Source organism: Petaurus breviceps, unplaced genomic scaffold, assembly GCF_028583685.1.
Source record: "Petaurus breviceps papuanus isolate PSGF00001 unplaced genomic scaffold, PetGlider_PUasm1.0 151, whole genome shotgun sequence".
NCBI lineage: Eukaryota > Metazoa > Chordata > Mammalia > Diprotodontia > Petauridae > Petaurus > Petaurus breviceps.
In genome coordinates, this window is record NW_027185712.1 from 23,180,883 (window position 1) to 23,198,452 (window position 17,570).

Consider the following 17,570-nt stretch of genomic DNA (forward strand, 5'->3'; position numbering starts at 1 on the left):
ATTTTGAGGGTCAAATTATATATGTATTAGATATTATATCACATTTATACATACACATATATAAGAGCACTAGGATATTTTTTTCTGGAGGATGGAAGGCAAGGAAATGGGTGTTAAGTGACTTGGCCAAGGCTACACAGCTAGTAAGTGTGTCAAGTGTTTGAGGCCAAATTTGAACTCAGGTCCTCCTGACTCCAGGGACAGTGCTCTATTCACTGCACCACTGCCCCTACCTGTATTTACCTATTCTCTCACCCTCCCCTCTAAAGATCCCTCCCCCTGTTGTCTCCCCGCTCCCTATGCCCCTACCACTTTATTTCTTCTGAATTTAGAAGACTTCTATGCACTTTAAAATATATATTTGACTGATTAAAGTAAGCTTGTTAACCTATTTTGAATTTCTTTCCTTTAACAAAGCAGATCCAAGAACCTGTGTTGGCAGCCACCCTGGGATGCTTGGGGTGCTTGCTGTTGCACCAACCCTCCTCCCCCATCTAATTCCTATGTATCAGTTCTTCCTCTTTCATCTCACTTATATAAAATAATTACTCTTTTTGGTTGTTCCTAAATGTTTTTTTTAATTCATATCATGCCCAGGTTTTGCCCAATCTTTCTTATGAACTACCCAGTTATTAATAAGAATCTTAGACATAAATTTTACACATATAAACAGTAAACTGTCCTTATGGATCCCTTATAATCCATCTTTGTTATGTACCATTGTAGCAGCAAGCACCCCAAGCGTCCTCAGGGTTTGCTGCCACCACAGGTTCTTGGATCTGCTTTGATAAAGGAAAGCAACTCAAAATGGGTTAACAAGCTTACTTTAATCAGTCAGACATATATCATTTACCTTGTTCAGGGGAAAAAGGTCAGCACCCCGAACTTCAAAGCATACAGGCAGAATTATCAAGACAGAAACAGATCAAGTAGACAGATTTCCAAACTGTGCAACCATTACATCCATACCCAGTCAACATCTGGGTTTCCACATCTGGGTTTTTCAAAGCCGGGGGACTCTCAACAACGGCTTCCCAGAATTCAGATCAAATCACAGAACACTTCTCAAAGTGAGTCCCAAAACAAAGCTACACATCAGGGCTTATATAGCCTTCTCCTGGCTCAGAGAATGTAACAACCTTATTGACCCACTGGCCAATCAAAAAGTATCTACTGAAAAACAAGCCTCCCTCCCCAGGCTTCTGGTGCACTTTAGCCTAGGGGCAGGGAAGATCTTCCAAATTTTCATTCCCATTACAACCATATATATATTATTGGTTCTTGTATGTTGAATCATCTATAAAGTTCAGGGTTTTTTTTTTTTTTAATACAGTCTTAAAAATCAGAGAGTTTATCAAATATCCATTTTTTTCCATTCAAGACAATAGTTAAGTTTGTAGGGTATGATATTTTTGGCCAGATCCCCAGTTCTTTTGCTCTTTAATACATTGTGTTCCAAGATCTGCAGTTCTTTAATATTTCTATTACTAGGTCTTGTGTAATTCTATGTGGCACCATCATATTTACATTGTTTTAATATTTATGCTTTCACTAGTTTTTCCTTGAGATGGGGATTTCAGAATTTGACTATGATATTCCTATGAGTTTCCCCCTCTATTTTATTTTTATTGTTGTTAATTTATCTTATTAATTATTACTTTTATTATTAATTAACATTATTTTCCTACTACGTTATTATCATCACTAAAAAGTTGTTGATTTAGGGGTTTGTTTGTTTGTTTGTTTGCACGGGAATATAGAAACTCATACTTTTTTTTGAAGATCCATCCAAGGTGTAGGTGGTAGAGGCAGGGGTAGTGGTGGTGGTGGTGGTGGTGTGTTCTGCATCAGGGAAGGGAGTACACAGAGATTTTTTTAAATGGATCTTCAAAATAAATATCTCACATTTTAAAATTTTGTTTCTCATTCCTTGATTGAAGTTGACTTAGAAATTACAGGGTGGGATAATTCTTATTTCTTCTTCTAGTCCTGTATCCATATAGCCTTACTTCCAGACATCACTATTCACTCTTCTAGTTTCCTATTGACCCCAATTCCCTAGATATCCCATTCTGTTAATATCTTACTCCCAGTTAGCTACCATTATCTCTGGTAGGCAATGTGAACTTATTCATTACTTACTAAGTCTGAGTATGTTTGCCTAAAAGGCTATAAAACCATGCACACCCTTTGATCAAGAAATGTTTTTGTATCTGAAAGAGATACAAAAAAGTGAAAAGAACTTGTTTTTACAAAAATATTTGTAGCAGCTTTTTTTGTGGTGGCAAAGAATTGGAAATTGAGAGGGTGCCCATCAATTGGAGAATGGTTAAAGAAGTTCTGGAATATGATTGTAATGGAATATCATTGTGCTATATGAAATGATGAGCAGGGTGATTTTAGAAAAAGCCTGGAAAGACTTACATGAACTGATGCAAAGTGAAGTGAGCAGAACCAAGAGAACATTGTACACAGTAAGACTATCTCAACAATAACAAAGTTCCCAGACAATCCCATTGGACTCATGATGAAAAATACTCTCCACATCCAGAGAAAGAACTTATGTCATGTGAATACAAATCAAAACTTATTATTTTTCACCTTCTTCCTTCCTTCCTTCCTTCCTTCCTTCTTTCCTTCCTTCCTTCCTTCCTTCCTTCCTTCCTTCCTTTCTTCTTTCCTTCCTTCCTTCTTTCCTTCCTTCCTTCCTTCCTTCCTTCCTTCCTTCCTTCCTTCCTTCCTTCCTTCCTTCCTTCCTTCCTTCCTTCCTTCCTTCCTTCTTTCCTTCCTTCCTTCCTTCCTTCCTTCCTTCCTTCCTTCTTCCTTCCTTCCTTCTTCCTTCCTTTGAGTTTTTTGTACATAATGACTAATATGGAAATGTTTAAATGATTGCACATGTATAACCTATATCATATACTTTATCATTCTGAGGGGGAGGGGAGGAAAGGGAGGGAGAAATAGAATCTGTAACTCAAAACTTAAAAAGATGCAAATGTTAAAAATTATTTTTATATGTAATTGTGGAAGAATAAAATATTGTTTAAAAATTAAAATTAAAAAATAAATTTGAATACAAAAAGGAAATTCTAGGAAACTAGCTCATTTTTCTGTTCCTGAAATTCATAAAGTTATCACCAAGTCAACGGTGGTACCTTTGGTTATGGTAGTATAGATCAAAGAGTCTGCTTAATTATGCTTGTTTGTAAAAGCAGAATTTTTAACTAAATTGGTGAATATATTATGTAACTATTCACCAGCTAGTAACACTAGCATAATGGATTTAAGATTGTCTTTTTTTTTTTTGCTTTCTTAACTCAATTGTTATCAAATGCTGTGTAACAAAGTTCTGCTATTCCTTCCAAGACAAAAATAAGGCACATGTTTATTCCTTGGGTTAGAAGTCTTCTGAGATTATTGTATGTATGTATGCACATATGAATGTGTGTGTATCATGTGTACATGCATATATGTATGCATACACACATACATGTGTATGAATATATGCTATATTATATTTATACACGTATGTAAGATCACTATATTGTTATCATCACTAGAAAGTTGCTGTTTTTAAATGGGAACACAGCAATTCTTGAAGACTGGATATCAAGGTGTAGGAGTGGTGGTCTTCTAGCTTTACAAGCACTCCCAAATTTATGCTTTTGGAAGCCTCAGAGGTATAGATTATTCATACTCACCCTTCCGTCATCAAAAACCTTTAATTAGTAACCTATAGCTTAGCAGAGCATAGATATCAACAATCTCTGTGATATTTCATTTATCTCTAGGTGATTCTTGTTCTACTTATCTTTCTTTTACACAGAGAAAATTTTTGAATCATAGCATTTCTTTAGATGGAAGGGACTTTAGAGACCCTTTCCCTCACTATATTGTAAATGCTATGAGATAAGGAATATGTGTATGTCTTAAGAAAATTTTCTACCATTAACTTTGCTTCTCTGTATCCCCAGTGTCTTGCACTTGAATGAAGCCAAAAGGTTTCATAACATGTGAAGAAAAACATATGTATATGTATATATGTGTATTTATATATGTGTCCAATGTTCCATTGTTGGCAGAGGTGCACCCTTTTAGTTTAATATAATTCTAAGGGTCTACTTTAAATTTATTTTTTTGAATACAGCCTATTCATTAAATTAAAGGAATAATTTTACTTTTGTGTATGAAATATAAAAGGTTCAAAATTATTTTATCTTGAATAAAAAATTTACTATAATATTCAACACAAACATAATCAGTGATTAGATAGAATCTAATTTAACTATCTCTGACTGACTTTGGAACCATAAAACTTGTACTCGATAGGGATTCTTGATGTCCTCGTATTTCCTGCTCCTCAATCATAATTGGACAAAGGAAATTATTATTATATACAACTGAAAATTCTTATTTACCAGATTATCATTTATATTGAGCATCTTTTATGTACAAAGCAATGTTGTTCAATTTAGTTGTTTGTTGAGCTTTAAGAGAGTCAAATAAGGTCAGATTCTTGCTATCCCAATTTATAGGTTGTTTGACCTGGGATAAGTCACTTCATTTATCTAAGTCTGTAATGCCAAGCAAAAGCAACTTCCCAACATTCAAAATACCAGCATAGGTGTTCTCCATTTTATTCAGTGAAAAATTAAGAACAGAGAAGATCAAAATATGACATGATTCAAAATACAGCATTTACCAAGTGTGATTTAATCAAGTACTACCCCACCCCTGGACATTACATTCATTTAATCAATCACAAAGTCCCTCTTCTAAATACTACCCCAACCCTAGGCTATACATTCATTTAGTCCATCACAAAGCCCCTCTTCTCAAATGGAGATTAGTTTCCATTTATAAGTAAAGTACATTCATTTGTTCAATCACAGAGCACAAAAAGGTCAAAAGTTCCCCACCCTTGGATCACAATTGAATCTACCCCAGAGTTACAACAAGCTTAAGCACAGCATTTAATACACAAATGGAGGTCTTTTCTTCATTTTGACAAGAGGCAAGTTCTCAGCAATCTTTGTTCCTGGGGAGACAAAGCTTAGCAAGGCCACAAGATACATTGCCAGTCTCTTCATTAATTCATTCTCTGTCTGCAGAACAGTCCTAGGACCCCTGAAAACATTAACAAAACCCCCTTCCAGGATTTCTGTAAACATACAACAAGAAAATCCTTCTTCAGGGCTTCTGAACCAATAGCAAGGTTCCAAGTCCTCTGTAACAGGACTGTCTTTCACCAGTGGACAAATCTGGCAAAACAACATCAAAACAGATGGACAAAGTACCAGCATAACAGCCATGTCTCCTCAGTCCTTGGCAGCTCTGGGTGGCAGCTCTCAAAAGTCCTGGGCAATTCAAAGTGGCCCTCAGCAATCCTCTCAGTCTCTCTCTGCCTCCAAGGGCATTGCTTCCAAAAAGTTCTTCTGCCTCTCTCCTTTCTTGTGTCTCTCTAAATTTCTGTCACCAGCTCCTCCCAGTTCAGTGCTCTCTTTTCATGTCAACAAGTCCACCCCACAAGTGGGATTCACAAGCTCTGGGTTTTAACACAATCAAACCAAAAACCAAGCCAATACAGGGGGGTCTTTAAATTTCATTAGTATTACAAAGCTTCAGTGTCTTCATCTGAGAAACTGGGGCAGCAAAATTTACAACACTCACCTCACATGGTTTTTGTGAGCAAATCTAAAAGTACTATATTAACTTTTACTATTGAATATAATCTCTTTGTCTCATCTTTTTCTTTTGATGGAGTTCAGATATAAATGGTCTTGAGTGAATTGAGCACATTGTTTCAGCTATTGAATTAACACCTTGTTTCAGTTCAAGTTTCTTTTGAACCTTATATCAAGTCTGTTAAGAAACAGAATCTGTGAACCCTAGAACTCATGAACTTCTGCAACAGGAAGGCAAGGAGGTAATGACCATATATAAGAAGAGGCCCAGGCTAAAGACAACAGAACTGAGAAGAGGACTCTTGTGGTGGCAGAATCAAGAAGGAGAAAACTTGTGGTATCCTGGCACTTTATTTGTCTCCTCTGTCTGTGTTGATATTTGTTTGTGATACTTTGTACAGAAGCCCTGAAACATTACTGGAAGCTCTGAAAGAGGATTTTCTGGTTGTATGTTTACAGATGTCCTGGAGGAGGGTTTTGGAGGTTCTGGGACTTTACTGATGATTTGTGCTGACCTCTTGGACCTTGTTTGTGGGTCTGTGTTGATTTCACAGGCAGATAGTGAATTGATGATGGTGCCAGCAATGTGAATGAATATTATTGTGGCTTTGTCAAGTTTTGTCCTCCCAGAAACAGGAACTGTGAGTTGGACTGGACACTGTGAACTTCAATATAAAATGGGAACTGGATGAAGAACTGGACAAGGAGCTGGACAAGGTACTGGGAGCTTCCTGTCTTTGAACCCAGGTGACAGTTGGAGCAGGGACCATTAAAGAGGAACCATGGAAGCTGGGAGCCAGCCTCCAGTCAAGCTGAAAGAAGACTTTACTTGGATACTATGTACAGACTGAGAAGATTATAATTTATTGTGAGCTGGGGTGGAGAACTTTGACTTTTGCACTTTGTGATTGAATTAAGGATTTTGTAATGGACTTAATGAATGTACTTTGTTTAAAACTATGTGACCACTTTGGTGAAAACTATGTGGCCGTTTTAGTGAAAAGTTGTTGAGTTGTGACATGGTAAATGCTGTATTTTTATTTTCTGTGATAAGTTGTAACATTTTGAATGCTGTATTTTGATTTTCTATAAATGTTTTGCTCTGATTTGTTATTTAATAAATAGAGAGCTCACTATATTATGTCATCAGAACCTTGAAAGCTGTTCACAGAAACAGTAGTCCTCTGGAAAGCTGCTCCTGCATGGCTTCACAATGATAGAGATATGTCTATGTCTATATCCATATTTATATACATATCCATATCTATGTCTATATCTATATCTATAAAATATTTGACAAACTATTACACAGGCAGATAAAATAACTGCTTCTTGTAGTTAAATAAAAGTTCATTTTCTGCAAGTTCATCAAGAGCATCTTTTAAGATAAATCCAGTAGCCAATAAGACAGCAGGAATCATATGGAAATTATCAGGTGCCCTCATGCTTTGGCTATTTTTGTAATTATTATTGATTATTGTTTTTATAATAGCAAGAATTAGCATGATCCTATGCTTGTTTGGACTAGGAGGTAAAACAGAAACTACCACTCTAATAAAGTTACTTTTAACCATTTGACACCAGTTATTCCTACCTAGGTCCACATCATGAAAATCAAATGTGGTTAATTTGATTTGACTTCTTCTGAAGTTCTCCTCAACAAGTAAAGAAAAAAGAGCCTAGCTGTCAGCATTCTTAGGACACTCCATTGGCATTAGGTCACAAAGGCTGGACTCAAATGTCAATTGTCCCCAGCCAAAGTGAATGAATGAATAAACTAATAGGAACAAAGAAAAGAATTATTTAGATTATAGATTGTCAAGCTCAGTGATAAGTACTGGGAATACAAATACTAAAATAATAACAGCCTTTCCATCCAAGGGCCTTCCTTTATAATGGAGGCAGCACACATAAGGAATCGATAATTGTTTCCTGGAGGCATAAACCTAAGTTGTAGGATGCTGCCTGAGAAGTGAGGAAAAATAGCCCCCACTTATAAGTTCCATTTCCTCCCTCCCTCCCTCCCTCCTTTCTTTCTTTCTTTCTTTCTTTCTTTCTTTCTTTCTTTCTTTCTTTCTTTCTTTCTTTCTTTCTTTCTTTCTTTCTTTCTTTCTTTCTTTCTTTCTTTCTTTCTTTCTTTCTTTCTTTCTTCCTTTCTTTCTTGTCAAAAGATGATTAGTTTACCTGAGAAAAAGAAAAAGGAAACCCAGGGTAAAAGAATGAAATGAGAAATGTGACACACTAAGTATTTTTATAGCTCACTTTGGTTTTGTAGAGCTCTTGAGAGTTCTGACTTTTCAGTGGCTTCTTGTGATTGTATCTGAGATAAATATTTGGGATGACCTTTGTCCCCTAGAATAGTCTATAAAGGGATTTGGCCATATACCTCAGGGGGCAAAACTTAACCCAGTGTGTCAGCTTGTGGGACACCCTTTTCTAGATGGTGATAGGATTAAGTTACTCATTCTTTTTTGTCAAGAATTTTTCAATTCACTCATCATCTCTCTATTCCTCTTCACTCTTGCCTCATTTAATCTCTGTGTATTTGAAAGAGAGCATGGGTATAACTTTCTGGGCCCACATCTTTAGTGGTTTTAATAGCTGTACACTATATTTGATTTTTTCCAATGTGGCAGAGAATAAATGTTGCCAGAGTATGGCTGGGAGATGAGTTCTTGTCTTCTTTAGTCTTTACATGAGCTGATATCTGGGACAGAAAAATAATTCTAAACATTGCATCAGGGCTGGTTCCTGTGCTCTCCTGCCCTGCTTTTGGGAGGCCAGTATTAGGACCTGGTAAGGTTATATAGGAGCCATGACTGAAACTTTGCTGTATTAGGGAATGGTGTGGGGGCCAATATGTAGAAAGGAAATGAATAGAGCATTGGACTTGGATTAAGGAAAATCTGGGATTAAATCTTACCCCAAACATTTAATAGTTGTGTCACCTTGGGCAAGTCATTTTATTTCTCTGTGCATCATTTTCCTCATATGCAGAATGTAGGGGAGTCAGATTCAACAGATTCAATAACCTCTAAGGTCCCTTGCAGCTCTAATTCTGTGACCCTATGGGTTTGTAAACAGTATATTCATGTTCAGGCAATGAAGTGGGAAAGGTATCAAATTGTTTGAGGAAGCAGAAGGTGGTGGTCAATGTCATGATATCTGAAACTGAAAGTGTTGCCTATGATAGTATGAATCTGAAATGGAAGACAAGGATAGTGTCTAGATTTATTGTTTGAGAAGTATCTGAAATTGAATTCAAATCCAAATTAGGAGCACAGGAAGTCCTAGAGAGTTTCCACAAAGTGAAGTCTGAGGACCCAGGCTTATACTTGTATGGTCCAGGATAAGTCCCATGACACTGACATAAAAAAGGAATATTCTTTGTTGCTATTCTGTGAGTAAATGTCAGTCTTCAAGCCCACATACATGAAGCTGGGTTTCTGAATTCCCTTCAACTAGAAAGTTGTCACCACCACTGTTGCTCTCACTTTTTTCTATGGCAATCATGTATATACTCTACCCTGGAGCTGACATTTTACCTCCTTAGTCATGCTCTTTTATTCCATTTGGTCACCATTCTCCCTGAAGTGTTCTCATGCTAAGCAATGACTTAGTCATAGTGCCTTTTCTTCTGACCAATGCTCACCTTCTTTTTCTCTATAAATATCTAGCTATTGCATTGGAAAGGATAGATGAACCAAATCACACAAATACATGAATGACTATTGTGGCCCTTGAGGGCAGCCCTTTAACTGACAAAGTGTGCCTCCTAGACATGGCTTCTTTAAGTTAAAAATACTCTGTGTATCCATATCCTCACAAAAATATAACTCATGAGACTGACTGATGTATTTTAACTTTGTTAGTCAGCTAGAGAATGAAATTACTTCAAAGCAAACACATCTAGTGAGATAGTATAGTAAAAAAAAAAATAGCAATAAAACATTTTCCCCTATAAACCTGGAGTATATTCTCCTACAAATACATGTACCATCAGTAGGAAGACTACACCTGTAGAGAGCATGTGTGATGAGTGAATGCAGGTGAAAGGACACACATGTGAAGAAAACATGTGGCCAGTGTACATTTATAGCGGAGCATGGATGAAGGGAATGTGAGCAGCTGCACACATGTGGAGGGGCAGTTCATTCTTCTAACATTGTAGGGCTGGTGATTCTTCTGGTGATATCATTGTATTGCTTCCTTGCTGTTTACTGATGTTCTCTACCAGATGGGTTGTCTCTGATGGACACTTTGTGCTAGATGGCAGGCCATTTGTTGTATTGTCATTCTTGAATGTCACTCTGTTGTATTTTTTTTTCCCTGACAACTTGCCAGTCACGGCTCCACTGGGAATGTGGTTGTAGAGTTTCTCTTTGGTTCCAGCTTCCACTTCAGTTAGAATTTTTGCTATTTTGCTAGCTCTTCTTTATGAGAAGACTGGGTTCTGCCATGCTTTCTAGTTTAAAGTCCTAAAGCAATTTGCTATTTTTCCCAAATAGCCATCTTCAGAAATTTGGACAACCCTAAGGGAGAAAAAAAGAGTCTTCTTGGTTTTCTTTAATCAACAAGTGATTTATCTGTTCTTTCAGAGTTTTGGGGTAGAACAGGTTTTTTATTTCCAGAAAATTATTGTTTCCCCCAATCTCTTTAGAAAATAGAGTGGAGGGGCAGCTAGGTGGTGTAGTGAATAGAGCACCAGCCCTGGAGTCAAGAGGACCTGAGTTTAAATCCAGCCTCAGACACTTAAGATTTACTAGCTGTGTGACCTTGGGCAAGTCACTTAACGCCAATTGCCCAGCCTTCCCCCTTCCAAAAAAAAAAAAATAAGAAAAGAAAACATAGTGGAGTTACTCCTAGTTAAGTAGCTAGTGTTTTAAGGGTGAGATTTACTTTTGAAGTCACCATTTTGGTCATCAGACTTTGGTTCTCTCTGATATTTCACTATAACTTAGAGTTAGCACTCACTATGCCATCCTATTTTTCTGCATATTACATGTAATAAGACTTTGTTCATGCAGTTGCCCTCAGCAAATTGTAACTTTTTTTTCTGGGTCTCCCAGTTTCTAAATTTCAAAACCCCTTCTCTTCCTTGATGATGAGTGGGCAAAGAAGAGGTACTTGTCTTCACACTCCTGTCTAATCCAAGGGGCAATGTGTTCACCTTGCCTAGCCACATTCCTGTTTTTACTATGTTCATGAAGCCAACAAGGTCAGAAAAAAAACTTTGAGTTTCTCTTATATTAAAGTGAAATAAAAATCCTTACTTTTTCACTCATCTCAGGGATATTTGCATTTTAACAAGGACAAGAAGCTCCTGGGTGGATAAATCTGTGATTTCAATGTTGCAGGAGCACTTTCTACTTGTCCAGAATATGTCTGTTTTCTTAATTTGTGAGATGCTTGTCCCTAGCTCTTTCAATTAATCCTACATAGAGGATCTACCCACTGTGCCAGAATTTTCTACATATCATCCAGTCAAATTTTCTCCTACTCTTCTATTCTGGGTACAAGTCATTGGTCTTTGCTAGCACCTGTTTATGATATATGTAACGAGGTTCCAAGACACTGGACAACTGTATGCCATAACCTGTGTGCAACATCCCTTTTGTTGTTGTTCAGTTGTTTCAGTTGTGTCTGACTCTTCATGACCCCATTTGGGGGTATTCTTCTCAAAGATACTGGACTGATTTGCCATTTCCTTCTCTGGCTCATTTTGCAGATGATGAAACTGAGGCAAACAGGGTTAAGTGGATTGCCCAGGGTCCCACAGTTAGCATCTGAGCCCAGAACTAAATTCACAAAGAGGAATCTTCCTGACTCCAGCCCCAGCACTCCATCCACTGCACCACCTAACTACCCCAACATCCCCTTTACTTTGGAGGCAAGAGGGGACAAAGACATTGCCTACTCAGATAAAGCCTGCTCTGGTGTTGTAGCTACTATACTGTGATGAGCTTAGTGGTGGCCTTGTGGGCTTGGGCAAGGGAAAAAAAAAAACAGTTCACACAAGCAACAATGGAGCTGGAATGGTCTGGAGGTGTAGCCAGAGCAGAGAAGAGAGCATCAAGAAAATGTATCAGAGGAAGAGTCAGATCTAAATTTAGGTTGCTAGTGGCTACCCTTTTCGAGGTTCAGTCACTTTGGTCCCTTGGTTTTCCAGCCAACTTGACTATAACCTCTGATATTCCATCAAAGGAAAAGTTCTGGAGACATTAGCTACATACAATGATTTGGGATGCTTGAAGCTCTTTGTGGGACTGTTTAGCCTGGATATCTGAACTATGTTGGAAAACTCTGGTGTTTGGGGTGTGCCTATAGATTGACTGTGGGTGGCTTTCATTCCAAAGTTATTGTGACATGTCTTATGTTATGAGTAAGACTATTTACAACTAATACATGCTTTTGGAAGGCTCTGTTATACCATATTCTCATGATTAGGGTTTATCAAAATAAAACAGACCAAGGAAGAGAGAAGGGTTATTTTAGTGCATTGGGACTTAGACCAAAATTCAAATACATGCCAACCAGAGCATCTAGATTAATGAGGGGAACAGATTCCACTCAGCAAATATAGACCTGGGAAATAGAGGTAACACCTCTTTTGGAACCACAGAGAGAATGGCATTATCCCTGATCATCCTTTCATATTGGGTGGAGGGCACAACTTTCACATTAAGTGTGGGATTTTGATTGTCAGCACTTCATTGAAAATGATAATCTAACTAGGTAGCAATGCTCTTTGGTGGTTAAATATGGGGGCTCATTAAGATTGATTTTTTTTAACATTGAGATTGATTTTTTTTAAAGAAATCTACAGATTTGCTGCTTTGCTCTAGTCATATCCACTCTCCCTTGCCACCTCAACCTCAGTGGCTTCCTCATCAGTTTTCTTTGGGAAAAATATATGCCCATGCTTGCCATTTTTACCTTTTTTCCATTTTTTTTTTTTACCATTTTTACCAGATCATTTCTACCTTTTTTCCAATTTTAAAAATACTATCTCTCCATTATGAGTATGCTCTCTCCTTGCAAAGCTTTATGAGTGGAGTTGACTTAAAATATTGCACCTGTTTTGGAGCCTGGGTAATACTGCTAGCAGTGGCAACTTCCCACCAATCTTGAGGTCTATTTGCTTTACAAACCTGTAGAGACTAGAGAGAAGACATTAGCATTTATGGTGCTCTTAGACCTCTTCCTTCCTCCCCTCCTTTCCCTGCTTTTCTTTCCCCTGCCCCAAGAAATGCTCTATCCACAATCTGCATTTTAAACCAGTTTTTTTGCTTTTGTTCATCTCTTTTGAGTGATATGGATTTCATTGAATTAGACTTTGTAGTATTTCTGGGCTCAATGCAATTAGTACAACAATGAGCATTTCGAAGACTTTGCCATGTGTATGAAGTGCACTTCTATTTTGACTCTGCCCAGAATGTCCTCCCTGAGACTGACAAACACCCTAAGTGAGCATATGTCTCCCTGTTTTATGCCTTTCTCGATATTCCCTTTCATTGTTTTTTTTTTTAATCTGTTACCTCCATGGCTACATCTGTCAACAAATCTTATCTTTGAACTAACTCGTGGGAGATAGGTCATTGGAGGAAAGCCCTTAAGGCTACATTTTGTCCTACTGAGTCAGTTAAAAAAAAATAAACAAGGAAGAATGAACACAACTGGATCTTGTATTCTCCATATCTCTTGGTCACTTGTGTGACTGTGAACATGTAGCCAGCTATTGCTTGTGCTAGCTTTCCTGTCCCCTTCATGTTTTCATCAATATATCCAAGGTGTGCATTTCATTGTCATAAAGATTTCTATGGGGGCAGCTAGGTGGCAAGTGAGTAGAACAGCACCCCTGAAGTCGAGAACCTCAGTTCAAATCTGGCCTCACACACTTGACACTTAGCTAACTGTGTGACCTTGAGCAAGTCACTTAACCCCAATTGCCTTGCCTTCCCCTCTCCAAAAACAAAAACAAACAAACAAACAAACAAACAAAAAGATTTCTATGATGATGGAGATGTAGGCACACAGTTGTGTAGCTGCTGATGTCTTCTCAGTTGTCTTGTGCATCCTTCCTTAGGCTGAAAGTTCCCTGAGGGCAGGGATTGTCTTTTGCCTCTTTGGCTAATCCCAGAATTTAGCACCATGCCTGGCACATTAGTCAGGGCCTAATAAATGTTTATTTATTTACTGATTGATCTTTAGAAGTTTCACCCTAAAGTGGATATGAAGTGGTTACTGTAAGTCAGGTCTCCCAAGTAGAATACTCCCATTTGGTTGCAGTAAGCAAGGGGAATGCTGAGTTTTGCAGCTGCTTGCAGGATCTGAGTAGGAGACATCCCATGAAATGATTTTGTTGTTATTGTTGCCTTTAAGTGTCAGATGAAACCAACTCTGCCAACTCTTTTCCTTTTTTTTAATCTCTCAGGAAAATCTGCAATCCATCCTTCCATTTAGCTGCAAGTTATTTATGTCTTCTGGTTTCATTTATATTAAGAATGTCAATAGGGATGTGGTTCAGTTCCTCCAGTAATCTATCAACTTACTAGTGGTTATACAATGATTGAACATTAAAAGTAGCAAGAGTGAAACTAATATTTGGAAATTGTCTAATAACCCTCAGTCCTCGTTTCTACTACTCTCTCTGCATCATTACAGAAAAGGAAGGGAGTCATATGAGACTAAGAGGTGCTTGGTTCCCTTTATTTTTCTCTCTAGTGACTTGGCAGGAAAGCAATGGGAAGAGAGCTAGCCTCAGAGGCAGAGAGTCCTGCTTCTCATAGGTACTGACTGAGTGACCATGAACAAGTCATTTGGCTTGTAAGTCATCTAGGCAATTCTCTCTATCAATTGCAGAAAAGGTACCAAACAAAATTGGTTGAGAGAGTTTCTTCACTCTTAGTTCCATTATTTAAAAAATTAAATCTTATTTATTTTATTCTGAAGTTAAGAAATAAAGCATGCATTTCTGTAACATAGTAGAATTAAAAAAAAAAGATGATTGCACATGAAACTGCAAATCTATTATATACAACTTACTATTCCTTTTAAATATATACTAAAGTTTTCAAGTATATTTCTTTTTTCCCCTTTTCTTCCCTCCCCCACCACCCTAGAGATGACTACCATTAGATACAAATATGTATATGTACATAAATGTGTGTGTGTAAAACCATTATATATATATACATATATATACATACATACATACATATATATATATATACTTCTTTCTATTCATCAGTTCTTTCTCTGGATTCAGATAGCATCTTCCTTCACATATCCTTAGCAGTTGAAATCATAATTCTAGTAACTATCTTTATCACTTCCATCAGTTGCTATAAAAAAATGCTTTGGCTAGTGGCCAGCCTTTTCATGAGAGGCCTTACTATACTTTGGCTGTTTTTCTAGTAGATGTAGCCTCAAACCCTTTCAGCCTTGGTTGAGTATTCTTGAGTTTGTTCTCTCCTGTTATAGCCCTTAAAAACCTAGGGTCATCTCCATCCTATGAGCGAGCATCCAAGTGGGATTTTTGTGGAGAAATGAAAGCCTAATAATGGAAATGTAAACATCAGTGACACTCCACTTAAGGATATATTTTGAGATACGTGAGGAGAATGTGTTTTCCTGCCACATCTCAGTCAAGCCTCCTTCTAGTCTACTCTAGCTGCATATTAGAAATAACTTTCTAATAGCTGTTACTATTCTTAATAGATAATACCTATTTAAGGCCCTGCCAGGAAGCTCATTTACTTAGTAAAAAGTCTTAGATGGAAAGCCTGTTATTTTTTTTCCCCTGAATAATGTGAGAGTGAATAAGCAAGTATTTTCCTTTTTTCATCTCTCTTTTTCTCTCAGGAAAGCATTCTGTATCTGGAATCAGAAGACCTGGCTTCAGCTCTCACCTCTGTGCTTACCTCCTGTGTGATTTTGGATAAGTCACTTAACTTCCCTAGGCCACAGCTATTTCATCTGTAATATGAAGAGGTTAGACTAAATGACCCCTGAGTTCTCTTGATAAGTTTCCCTCCATGGATTTCTATATATACATAAATGTTCATTAAAACACAGAAAGTAGGTGGCAGACATATCTCTTTAATGGCTATTGAGTTATCAAGAAGGCAGAAACTAGGGCCTCTTTCCAACTAATCTTATGGACTCCATGGCTTTGGAAAACTCCTGTAACTCCCATCTGTAAATTGGGATTAATAATACTTTTCCCTACATATTTTTGGCAGCATTATAGGTAGGAATTGCCCAGTATCTATCTATTTTGTGACCTCTTCTGAGAAAGAATTCTGTACAAAATATTTGTTTTATAGCAAGTTCTACTGCAGTCAAAGAAGAGAAGATTCCATTTTGAATTCATTTGAGAATGATCACCTTGGTCCATTTGCAGTGAGAATGAGTAGCCTCAGAGCCACTTTTTTCGGGAGAATAATTTTTTCCTCCTTTCTCTACAACCAAAATCCTTCTTGCTCACTGTTGATGAAAAACCACCAGACCCTCCAGTTGTGGAGCAGATGCATGGCTGGATGTGTGTCACCACTAAGCCATGCAGAATATGTGCTTCATGCCAGCTGGGTTATTTATGGAGAATAATTCAGAGAGAACTACTAGAAAAAGTTCATAGAGCTGTTGGGTAATGACTTATCTTTTAAACTGTTCCTTTTTATATAACTCCTAATTAACAGGGCAGAATCACAGAATTTCCAAGATGGAAGGGGCCATCAGAAGCAGTCATCTGGTCCAACCCATCTATAAAATAAATCCTCTTGATAACATCTCCAACAGGCCTCCATTTAGCCTTTGCTCAAAGACATTCAGTGAGGGGAATACTCTCTACCTCCTGATGCATCCTATTCTACTTTTAGATATCAGTAATGGTTGGGAATTCTTTTTTCCTGATACCAGGTTTAAATTCCCCCCAATCCCCATCCCATTTGCAACTTTTATCCATTGCTCCTATTTCTTTCCGCTGTAACTCACAGAACAGGTCCAGTCCATTTCACTTAACAGTCTCTTCAGGTCTTTGAAGACATGAAGCTATCATGTCCACTCTAAATATTCTTTTCTACAGGCTAAATATCCTTAGTTCTTTCAACTGATTGGTGTGTGGTATAAACTGGAGGCTCATTTATATTGTGCTCCTCTAGACATTTCCAGTTTATCAGCCTCTTTCTTAGATTATGTTTCCTAGAACTGAACGCTATGATACTGCAGATATGATTTGACAAGGATAGGGTATCATGAGACCATCATTCAAGGGTATTCTGGAGCCAGTGTGTATGGGCTGGTGAGAGTTGATTGTTAAGTTTTCAGTGTGACTTTTTATTCCTTGGAAATTGGCAAATGCTAAAAATTGGGCAGCTAGGTGGTACAGTGGGTAGAGTACAGGGCTAGGAATCAGGAAGTTGCATCTTCCTGAATTCAAATATGATCTCAGACACTTACTAGCTGTGTGACCCTGGACAAGTCATTTAACCCTGTTTGTACAATTTCTTCAACTGTAAAATGAACTAGAGAAGGAAGTTCCAAAGCACTCCAGCATCTCCACCAAGAAAACCCCAAATGGGGTCGTAAACAATCAGAAACAACTGAAAATGACAGAACAACAACAACAAATTAGGGTTTGATTTCTTATTTTGTTAGTTGTCTTGATTTAAGAAAGTGATGAAAAAGTGTTAATAATAAAAATTAAGCTTAAAAGTATGTCATGGGTATGTGTCTTTTTGAAGAGTTGGTTTTTAAACATTTGTCAGCATGTCACTGCTATTACATTCATATTCCAAGAAGCTATCCCTCTCAGTGAACCACAAGAATGCATTAGAACCTTTTCTAAACAAACTGCCATCCATTCATGCCTCCCCTATCTTGTACTTA

At 37.5% G+C, this 17,570-nt stretch overlaps 1 long non-coding RNA gene across 1 annotated transcript in view; it reads left to right on the forward strand.

Annotated features, from left to right (window-relative positions):
• The window catches only part of LOC138152702 (uncharacterized), a 44,491-nt gene that overhangs the window by 12,327 nt on the left and 14,594 nt on the right, over positions 1–17,570 (forward strand). The window lies entirely within an intron of this gene.